Here is a 9,957-nt window from a genome sequence, read left to right as displayed (position 1 = left end):
AATTTTGTATATATGTGTATATCTACGCGAGGATCGGCCTATACATTGTAGTTTGGAAAAAAAGTAAGTCTGCATTTTTGTCATACCCGGTTTAAAAAAAAAAAAAAAACAAACAACAAAGGGTACATATATGAATTGCAAGTTACTTTAGGATTTCTTAGACTTCACTTGAGATCTGGGGTTTTCTACATAATTCTAGGTGTTTGACATATGACTTTGTTCTGCGTGCATGCTGGTATGTAAGCAGTATGTTCTTTAGGCGCTACTGAAGATTTAGATGATGCAAGTACTTTGCCACATAAATGCCCATATAAGTGGGTGTGAGATGAAGGCAGTGATCATTCAGATCTCAATGTGTAGATGACCTTAAATCTGATTATTTAACATGCCTGCTGTAGAGCTGGGCCGTACCTGACCTGTATTTCAGGACAAAAGATAGGATATAATTTCTCATTTAAGTCTTTTGTCATTGATTTTTATACAGCTTTTCTTTAATGGTGATATTTCTTCGCAGACTGCTCAAGGTATGGGAGTCTCCAGTGTCCTTTAATGTTTCTATAGCACTGCGAGGAAGAGTTGTAATTTGGATTGCTTTCTATTCAGTAGCGTTCATAAATGCATCACTGACAATTTTTTGGCACCAAAGAGCCTCTTGCACCATACTGCTTTTATGAGTGACTGTTACACTGTTGTAATTTCTATAACTACAGAAATCAACCACTACTGAACCCCTTACCGCTAGGATTTGGGTTTCAAAAAGTATTGATTTATCATGGCTTAAGTTGATGCGTGCAACCTGAAGCAAGGTTGTAATCTGCATTTGCAGAAAGTGTTCAATAAAAGTGAAACGTGATAAAGGGCTTATCCTGTATTGTCATCTGTCAAAACATTGTCCCTCTTTGCTGTAAAACTGACAACAGGCATACAAGGCTGAACTTGTAAACTATGCACTTGCAATCGTGTAAAAGATGTTTTATTTAAAATTTTTCATAAAAAAACATTTTGTATTTTGCAGAGATGCAGTAGTAAGGCTGTAAATCTAAGGTTACATGTAGCTTTTCATCAGTCCTGCCTCCTTGTGTATATTTGTTAACAGTTTTCAGATGTATTCTTCCTGCAGAACCTTCTTCCTTACTTAGATAATGTCATGAGACAGCTATTGGCTGTATTAAAACAATTTTCTTCATTTCACTCGCCGAAAAAGTCTCACAGTGAATAAGGTTTGGTTTTGCAGAAAATTAGTGATTTGTTTTTCTTGTGTTTGTACACAAGGAAGCAGACTTAAACTGTATGGACATGATTAGTGTCTGCTACTTCTTAATTATCTGATTGTTTTTGAACAAGGGCACGAGTCTTTGTTTTCATCACGTGGAACTGTTTCCTGGTCAGCAATAAAAGACTTTGTTGCACTGTTCTTTACATTGCAAGATACAGGCAATCTTTTATTCAGTATACTTCCAAAAAATGAATGGGGTTTGTAGCAAACTGCCTTGTTCCAGCTTGAATCTTCACATGTAGATACAGTTTGGGATCTGGATTGCTGCTGTAGTAGCAAAAGGAGGTTGTTCTTTTGAAACTGAGAATTTTATTTGTTCTGATCATATATGGTACCTGTTCAACATTGATAGATTTAAGGGTTTCACTATGTAATAATGTTACTGTTCATAAAAAGGCAACTGCGAGGCAATAGCTGCTGGGAGAGTCTTTGTTATGTTTTATTTCAGCCAACTTCTGTGAATCCAGTTAATAGTTTGGAAAAAAAAAAAATTAAGATATTTGTGTTTTTCAGTATCACATGGTTAAAATCCCCCCCTCACCACCACCCTTACCATCACTTCAAAGGAAATGCTGAAATGTTTACTGAATGTTTTACTTTAAAAAGATACAGGACTTTGCTGATGAGTGCACACTGATTCTGTCATCTTTTTGGGGATGTATGCTGATCTAGATAGATCATGGATGTGAATGACATGCTCTGCTCACTGATATTTAAAGGGTAATGACTCAAAGTTAATTTGACATAAGTAATGATTATTTGAATACAAGTTACTGTTGCTTAAATACAGCCATTCATGCTTTGATTAAAGCTGATCTGAATCTTCTTGGTTATTAAAATGTTCCTGATCGTCTGTGGGAAGAAACATTGCTTTAGTTAGTATTCAAGCTGTCAATAAGGCATCAGAGTTGCATAGACAGTATTTTTTTGTTTAGAAGAAAAACACTTAATGAAGTTGTGTCAGGGAATTCGGTGTCAGCTGACTTTTCTGTAGCGTCGGGTTGATAGCATTTGAATATTTCCCTTTGAAAACAAGGGATCAGTCACTATTCTTTGCAAGAACCCAGGTTCTTGCTGATCCCGGATACTCACCAGCTGTTTTTCCCAGTCGCTTGCAGGGAAGGGAGGAGGAGGAAAGGAAAAAATGATGAGAATAGGTGGTACGCGTGCCAGACTAGCGTGCGTGATGCAGCAGCATCAGTGCCAAGTCATATTGTCAAACACATTTGAAATCCTGACAGGCCTACACAGATACCACGGCAGTATTCAAAGGATTGTGACCGTTCAGACACAAACTTGCTTTATCTCCTTGCTTAAAATAATGTTGCTTGAAAATTACAAACACAGAAAACACATAAGCTTTGGCCATTTTCTTTTTGGTTCCTGAGAAAATAGATGCACAGTAAACAGCCAAGCTAGAATACTGAAGTTGACTGAACAAATAAAGAAAACTTGTGGATTGCTTTAAGTGTCTGAATTTGCTTAATTTAGACCTCTTATCTTGGCATTCTATTGTTTGCTTGTATTGACCCTTTAGTTTGTATAGTTGAAGTAGTTTGGGATATGCACAGCTGCTTGTTGAATGTATTCCTGTTCTTTAAATGTATAATTTCTGAAGCAGGGGTGGGTCGGAACTGAATAAGAATCACAAGTCTACCACGTGAAACACTGCATAATGCTTACATTTCCTAGATGGAAAATGACTTCCTCTAGAGCCAGCTCTGTAGCAGTCTAAATGTCACAGGTGACGATGAAAAGCCACTGTCCTCCATTTGGGTAGCTAGTTCTTTGACCCTCAGTAAATGGAGAAGTATTGCTGGGGTGCTGTTCCATGAAGAGTGCTCATTGTGGTTTCTTTGGTCCTTCCAATGAAGCAGATCTTTTTCATTCCACAAATAATTTGTTGCCTTTAACGTTGGGTTATCAGGCATGATGCAAAAGACCAATTGGTACAATTTATTGCTTAGTTCCAATCTTCCAACTCAGGTACTGACTGTGGGGAAAACAACCCTCTTAGTTATTCAAAAGGACCCTTTAATTTTGCAATATACCTTTGTAAAACTGTTTCTACATGAGTTTTACTTGGACCTGAAAGCACAACGAGGCTACACGAATACACCTTTAACCGTAAAGATGGAACCCGCCTCTTGGAGCTGCTGTTACGTGCCACAGTAGCTGTACTGGATCACTGTTGTACAGCCAGATGCTGGAAACATTTATGCCTTGCTGCTTGCTGCTTTTTAAGTGCAAAGCCTTGTGTTCTGTAGAGAATAAATGTCCTGTATATTTCAAAATGTTCAGAGAAGGCTGAGGTCTGACATTGTTTTCTGAACTCTTGCTATCTTAGTGTGAATTGGGGCTTCTTTCACTTGCAGGTATATGCTGTGGTTTTGTAGGAGAACTTTCTGTTGTATTTGTGACTAATTATCTAAAAACATGCCTAATTTCAGACACTAAGAAAAATGAAATATGAATGTTTCTAGCATACTATTCCTAGATGAATCTTGCCTCCTACTTGGATTTATGTACTTCATGGAATAAAGACACGAAAGTCCATGAAATGTCTCTTAAATCGCTTAAAAGGGGCATTTTCAGAAGTGAGCAAATTACTATAAACTTGCAGTATGCATATAACAAGACCTTGTTCTAGAAGTGTAACAGCTGTTCATATCTGTTGCTAATATATTTTGAAGTGGTCAGTACCTGAGGTCAGAGGATCACCACAGATTTCTGAATATGTGTTGTATTTTGAAGGAGATTTAAGGCCAGTATACAAGGTGATGATGTGTTCACGTTGACTTCTGAGAGCATTCCTTCCAGCATCTTTTTGCTTTATGGTCTTTTAAGAAACCTGTCCTCCAAGATGGTTACATGGAAGTTTGGCAAGGTATGCAATATTATGCTTTAAATACATTTTACAGGGTCACAGCATCTAGCAACAAGTGTCTGACAAGCTGCATAGGTTAGAAAACTGACGTTTCATTGAAATGCTTCTACAGCAAAATCTTACTGGAAGGTATTTCCAGAGTCTTTTTTGTCTGTCTGACTTCTAAATAAAAGAAGGGCAAGATGCCGTCTTAGAAGTATCCAAGTATGTCTAAATCTTAGTTTACTAAGGCTGTAGAAACAGGCATTCCTTCATAACTATTTTCATTGTAGAAAATACACATGGATAATTAAATTGTGGGTTGTGATTCACTTATTGCTAAGGCTATGTATCTCATTTTTTGTACCCTGTTTTGCTGTGTTTCTCACTTTAATTATGTATGTTTCTAGCCAACAGCGTTATACTTGCTTTTCATGCGCAAGGAGTCAATCTGTTGCATTTGCATCTGGTTTTTAGCAGAAACACGCACTGACCTCAGGTATCATTTTTAATGTTCCCCTGTATTGCAAAAATCTTTGATTTCTGTACTCTGTTTTAATATTTACAGATGGATGTTGAAAGCATATGTTAAGTACTTTTTTTTTTTAATCTTCAGGTTCATGCCAGACTGGACATAATTCAAAAAACTGAGACTTCTTTACTGCACACCCCCCCACCAGTCCTAACTCATATAATCCAGAGGGGCTTAGAATGCTTTTGAGGTTTTGATGATGATTTCTTAATTCATTTGTAGCTGAATATATGAATATTGTTTTACCTAGTGAAGTTTTTTACTGCTGTAAAATTGGTTATTGAAAACCATATTTCCTCATCTGAAGTTTTAATTCATGGTGCTATTTTATTTTATGAAAGCTGCTTTTAAATCCTGCAGGTACCCTGGAGGGTAAAAAAATTATAATGTTTGTCTTTTTTTTTTTTTTTCAATTTAAAGGCAATATAAAAGGAAAATAAAATTCCTTCACCTTTATTCTGTATAGAACAAAGTTGAAAAAACTCAGAAGGTTAGTTTAGCAGCTAGTAAGGTTTTTTTCAAACTTAAATATGCATTTAATACTAAGCTAATGAAACATTTTTACTTCTTCACTGTCAGATGCAAAGAAGAACATAAACCTTTTTTTAAAAAAAAATTCAGCCCCTTAAATTGCAAGCTTTGAAGCACTTAGTCTTTTTCTCAGTGCAATTTATGAAGAGGTCTAGTTATAACTAATACAAAGTAAGAGCACTACAGGAATTACTTGGCCTGTAATTCAGTTTCTGCATGTTTAAATTTCACTGTTAAGAGTTTTTCAGTCTGTGTTTTGGCATGCATAAAGCTGCTGGAGTTGGATGTATTGAGGAATGTTCCACAAGATTAGGGATAAAAGTTGACCCTGTGAGCCTCCTTACACTAGAAAGTATTACAAAGGAGTGAGTCAGAGCTTTCTCTGAGTTCAAAGTGAGGGGTGCTGGACAAATTCCCCTGATTTATTTAGGCAAGCCTGAAATAGAGTACAGTTTTCTACCAGAATTCTCTTCAAAGCTGTTTTATGCTGTGTACCATACAGGAAGGATATGTTTGTATTTTCTCTGTGTGTCTCTTATTAAAAGATTAAAACCACGTTTTATTATCTGCTCTTTTACTCTGGTATCTGTGAATCTTCAGGTAGTAAATGCATTTAGCTAAGACTCTTGCAAAACTTGATTTGAAACTAAAAATGTCTTTCTGGCTTACTGTTAATATAACTGAAAAGTGACTCTTGGCTTTGAACTGAAACAAAATAATAGATCTTAACAACATCAAATCATGTTGCTTTGTCCAGAAGGAGTAGGCTTAACCACAGTTGTGTTTAAACTGCGAAAACATAGGAGCTAAAATGTTTAGACTTTTTAAAAAATGAGCCCCTCTAGGTTCATGATACTCTGTGTGCATTTCAGCGTTGGCTGATTTGGAAGGAAAAACTTGAAAGTTGTGTTTGCCAACCTGTCGGGAATATGAAGATGAATGTTCATGAAGTTTGAAACCTGGTCTTATGTATTGAACCTATGATACTCTGAACAGTCTATAATTTTTATGCATGTATTCTTGGGGATTAAAATGCCTCGTGTTTTCTGGTCAGAATACAGTTTGCAATGTGGCATCTAGTCTTATTTTTTACTGTTACCTTAAAATGTCACATCATATGAGGCTAGGTTTGCCCATTACAGAATGTATATTAACAGATCACTTTCTGTTTAAATTCATGTGAAAAACATACTTGGCTAACAGTTCAGCATTTTGCCCATATTCAAAAAAATCCTTTGAAAGTTTTATAAAATTATAGTAATGTTTGGTTTTGCTTCATGAATCTTTTATAGAGGTGAGGATGAAGTGGTTAGTCTGTGGGTTTAAGTGAAAACAATTTTTCTTAGAAATCAGTACAAAGCATGCTCATTTGCTTTAGAGATTTTTGAGGAAACTTGAAACATCTTGTCCTCTGTCTTTTCAGCTTGTAAAACCTCATTGCCAATTACGAGCGAAGATTGTTAGAAGTAAAAAATAATTAAAAAGTCTCACAAGGATGCTCTGGCTTCTGAAGTACAAGCTTTCAGAAGTCCCAGTGGATGGGCTTTTGAATCGCACTAGTCTAGTTGAACTTCTCATGTGAGCTTTTGTTTTTTCATAGCGTCTGTTCTATCACATGCCCTGGCAAAGCAGAAGGTGCTGGGGACGGTGGTGTGCTGGTTGAGGGAGCCAGAGGATGTTTCCAGGTGGGACAGGAATCTGACAGGGCAGCTGGAGAACATGCTGAGTCAGCAGCTCCTACCGCTGAGCTCTGGTAGGAGTTAGAGCTGTTTCTCCATAACTGGCTGAAGGAAACTTGGCAGGAGAAACACTATTTACTGGTGGGAGTGTCACCTCCAGAACAGGTGGCTGCAGTGTAATGTAAACCAAGGTCTGTGAATCTGGCCTTTGATGATTATAGTAACACCTACGCCGTGCTGTGTTCTTGGAGTGCTTTAGAAACACGTGCAGTATAACCAGAAAATAAACTTTGCGAGTCTAAAATTAGATTCTAAAGGTTTTTTTGTGTAGCAGATGGGAGCTTCCTACTTTGAAGGCTTCTCCTTGTTAACATTTCAGATTTTAAATTTCTATAGTCATATAAATAGGAAGTACCTCTGTGAAATCACTTGTGTTACTGAGTAGTGTTGAAAGCAGAAATAAAAGCTGAACATAAGATATAATCAGATGGTATGATTTAATTGACTAAATGTATCTCAGTTCCCAGTAGATTTCAGTTTTAATGGTACACAGTTCTTCAGATGTAAGTGCAACGACTTGGTAAGTACAGAGGGCGTCTTCTGCTGTGCATTACCTGGCATGGCCTGCTAACTGGGGAACATGTTGTGTTTGGCAGCCAGAGGTTATCAAACTAACTTGTGGGTTATGTTAGCTTAAATTTTAAGGAAATTAAGGAAAAGCTCATTAAGAGAGTTGCAATGCAAGGTCTAAAAATGAATGTATAGATTTGGCATGTGGACACTGGCACAGTATGAATTGAGTCATAATTGTAAGTTGCACGTGGCTATATACAGGTATTGCAGCTTACTCATGGAAAAAGACAAAATCCCCAGCAGATGAACCATGCTTGAATATCTCCACTGAATTCACCTGGAAGGAAAATTCCCTCATGTCATTGTGTCTAATTGAAGCACTGAGTCTTAAATACGAGAGCAGACCACGGGAAACAGGCGTTGGGAGCAGCAACCCTGACAGAGCAGGTATTGATGTGCCCATCTCGGGCTACTGTTCTGCAGGAGCAGCCCAAATGCTAATGTTTTCAAGGAAATGGGGGAGTGTGGGGAACAATCTTAGAAACAAAGTTTTGTATCAAGGGGTGGAAAGGAACAGAAAATGTCTTGACTTCTACAGGTAACCTGTGGCAGAGCCGAAGGTCAGGTGTAGCAGTACATGGATGGAGTGTGCAAAGGGAGAGCTGGGCTCCGTGGGGTGGCTTGGAGACGCCAGCACAGCACATCCACCATGGGCACAATCTGGTCTCCAAGCATTCTCGTGTTTCTTATGTACCCCCATCTCCAAATCCATGAAGTTAAGGCTTAAAACTATTTGAATAACCTGTTGTCAGTACATTAGCTTGAAGATTGTGTGGTTGTCCTAGGAGTGCTAGTTCTTAACGCTTAGAACCTTTGGGGTTTCTGTCTTGATTCTTAAAAATGAAATCTGGTGGTCTCTGTACGGCTTCAGTGTAAATGTACTGCCCCAAAATACCTGGCGTTAATGGATATGACTGAAAAATCTTTTGGAGCACTGACACTGTGTCTGTTCCTTTCCCTCATGCCATGTACCTCCCCTGGCCGTGCCACTGGGTGCTGCTGCTGGTGTGGATTTACCCCATGCTCTTCTGATGCTTGCACAGAAATGCCAGTTGTGCAAATACTGTTGTGCCTGACTCGTACATCAGCTTGGAAATGCCACGTGCAGCTGTTGAGCAGTTCCCTCAGCAGCACAGCAAACTTTTATTTTATTTTTTAAGCCACACCAAGAGCCAAGAAATCTTTACCAGCTAACACAGCTTTTGGCCCTGGTACTGAAGGCAGAAGTCCAGTGGTGTGCAGGCCAAATCACTTCAGCTGGAAGGTATTGTGCTGTTGTTTATTTTGGAAGCACAGATGCAATTTATTCTTCTGTTCAGCTTTCCCGTGTCACCAATTCCCAGGAATTAAATCTTGGCCTTGTGCATGTAAGTGGAAAACATCCATACGTTTCAGTGAGATGGGGAGCCCATCCAAGTTCCCCCTGTGAACCGAGCTAGTTATAAATGCATTACTGTGTGTTCAGATGGGATTTGGTTTAGGTGGAAATAAAACAAGTGTTGGCTTGTCTGCTAGCAGTGACTTCTGTGACTTTTTAGGTATCGGTGCTATTTCCAGGGGGATGTAAGCACTCCCATTGCCTCCCACTACTGTTGTCCTGTGCTTCCCAAGATAGTTGTCTGTCGGTGGCTTACAATTACACAGATTTCTCACACTGGCTCCATGGTGGATTTTTGATTAAATATTTTGGTAAAAAGTCATTTCTGAAAGTGAAAATGGCTTTGTTAAAATTGTAATTGTGCTTTTCCTGTTGAGAAATAATTGTTCTGCCCTGTCTTGGAAGAGCAAAGGAGTCACCCCAGCACAAGAAACTTGGCACTTCTATTTTGGTAAGAAAGTGCAAAAATTCATAAGGGTGACTGTCTTGGGGAAGGGGTGTTGTTTCTTCCACCTGCTCAGCAAAGGCTGGACGGTGTCTGGTGGGTGCGTGCTCGGCGGAGATGCTGCCCGATGGCCAAGGGTGCGATGGAAGGAGCGGGGGGAGGAGTAGGAGGCCAGGGCAGAGGAAGAGGTGAGATGGAGGTGGGTGAATTGAAATAAGGGCGCTGTAGGGAACGGGGATGGAAGTGGAGGAGGCTGGAAGTGGAAGAGCGGGGGGCCCGCAGCGACGAGGCTGGGCAGGGGCAGGGTGCTGGAGCGAGGGTGCAGCCCCACCATTGCCACGTTGCATCTGGCGGTCTCTGTGCCTCACGGTACCGTGCAAACGCCGCAGCTCCCCTCACCCCGGGGTGCGGCGGGGACCGAGCGAGCGAGTGTGGAGGAGCCGGGCCCGGCCCGCCGAGCGCGTCTGCCCCGACTCCGGGCGCTGACAGCCCCGGCCCTCCGCCACAGGCCGCCCCTCTCCCCCGGCCCGGCCCGGCCCAGGCCGGCGCTGCCTCCCCCCTCAGGGCCGGCGGGCGGGGCGCGGCCGCGGGGCCTGTCAGGAGGCGGCGGGTGGGGG

This window comes from Strix uralensis, chromosome 7, assembly GCF_047716275.1.
Source record: "Strix uralensis isolate ZFMK-TIS-50842 chromosome 7, bStrUra1, whole genome shotgun sequence".
Classification (NCBI taxonomy): Eukaryota; Metazoa; Chordata; class Aves; order Strigiformes; family Strigidae; genus Strix; species Strix uralensis.
Note: the sequence above shows the minus strand (reverse complement) of the source record.